Source organism: Panthera tigris, chromosome E1 (assembly GCF_018350195.1).
Source record: "Panthera tigris isolate Pti1 chromosome E1, P.tigris_Pti1_mat1.1, whole genome shotgun sequence".
Classification (NCBI taxonomy): domain Eukaryota; kingdom Metazoa; phylum Chordata; class Mammalia; order Carnivora; family Felidae; genus Panthera; species Panthera tigris.
This window is the reverse complement of record NC_056673.1, coordinates 56,066,959-56,068,750: the sequence shown is the minus strand read 5'-3', so window position 1 is coordinate 56,068,750 and position 1,792 is coordinate 56,066,959.

Below are 1,792 nucleotides of genomic sequence, written 5' to 3'. Positions count from 1 at the left end.
GCCGGTCTGTTCGCTGCCTTGCAGAGCCGCCCACTCTCCTGCCTTCCCGGTGACTGACTTCTGTCCAGGCTGTGCAGGAGACAGCGGGTACAAAATAAAAGGTGTTCCAGGTCCACGGCTGGTCTCAAGCCCTAGACGTGAGTCTCCGCCTGTAGGTTCCATCCCCTTCCTAAGCAACGGAATCCAGTCCTTGTCGGAATAGTAGATTTAAAAATCTAAGTTAAAAAAAAAAAAAAATAGAACTCGCCATGCTTTTTCATGGGTAGTAGGTGACACATGTATTGCATTACCTAGGGCTGCACTGGACCTTTCTACCCAGCATTTAAACTTACCTGGCCACAGGGCGCCTGGGTGGCTCAGGCGGTCAAGCGTCCGACTCGATTTTGGCTCAGGTCATGATCTGGTTTGTGAGATCGAGCTCCGTGTTGGGCTCTGCACTGACAACAGAATCTGCTTGGGATTCTCTCTCTCTCTGTGTCCTTCCCCTGTGCGTGCATTCTCTCTTTCAAAATAAACATTTAAAAAAATAATAAAATTACAATTCTAGTTATAGCACACATGTCAGGTAGACCTTTTAAACCTTCCGTCTAATCCAGGGCAGGACTGAATGTAGCAGGAAGGGGCAGTGTCTTTTGGGCAGCGAGCTGGAATTGCTTGTTGGTTCTGTTCCTATGAGGCAATAAGATAATTTGCTTCGTTGTACAATTGTATTTCCCTGCAGGGACGTTTCCCTGACATTTTTATCCCTTTTCCTAATGACTTGAAAGATTCCCTAACCACAGTCAAGACTTTGAGCACATTAGCTTTTTCCAGCACACATGTCGCCTTCTGTTGAGAGTCCCACGTAGGGGCATTTTGAGCAAGAACTTAATTATCAGATCGTGAAATGGTAGAGGAGGAACCGTAGACTATTACTCAGGAAACCAGGCCTTATTCATAATGTCGGACAGATGACTAGTCCTTTCTGGGCCTCTGTCATCAGTTGGAAAAAGGGAGGTTTGGATCCAACAGCTAAGGGAGGTCCTTTTCAATTCCAAAATTCCATTTATATGTCCAGTGAATGTTCATTTTCCTGTGTTTATATGTACTTATTTAGCAGAAGCATTCAGTAGAATATATTTCCTCAGATTAGAATTAGAATATATTCATATACGCCCTTTCCGTTGCCATTTAGTGGGTCCTGATACATGCCTGGCATGATGCCAAGTCTCAGGGATCTGAAATGAAACCATGAGGACCCGGGGAGCTGACGCTCTGGCCAGAGCTAATGTAGTAGTAGCGGGAGCAAGGGGTAACATCCTTCTGGAAATCACCCAACTTAGAATTGAGAAGCCCACGTTCTACTCCCTCCAGGACAGCGGATGCTCTATCGCAAGGCTTTAACTTTGTGATCTGGCCTCAAGTGTACACAAAGAATTTGTTCTTTTTTATTATTTTTTTTAATGTTTATTTTTGAGAGAGAGAGAGCATGAGTGGGGGAGGGGCAGAGAGGGGGAGACACAGAATCTGAAGCAGGCTCCAGGCTCTGAGCTGTGTGTCAGCACAGAGCCCAATGCGGGGCTCCAACTCACGAACCAGGAGATCATGACCTGAGCCAAAGTTGGACGCTTAACCAACTGAGCCACCCAGGCATCCCCAAAATTTTTAATGTTTACTTTTGAAAGAGACAGAGTATAAGTGGGGAGGGGCAGAGAGAGAGGGAAACAGAATTCGAAGCAGGCTCCAGGCTCCGAGCTGTCAGCACAGAGCCTGACGTGGGGCTCGAACCCATGAGCTGTGAGACCACATCCTG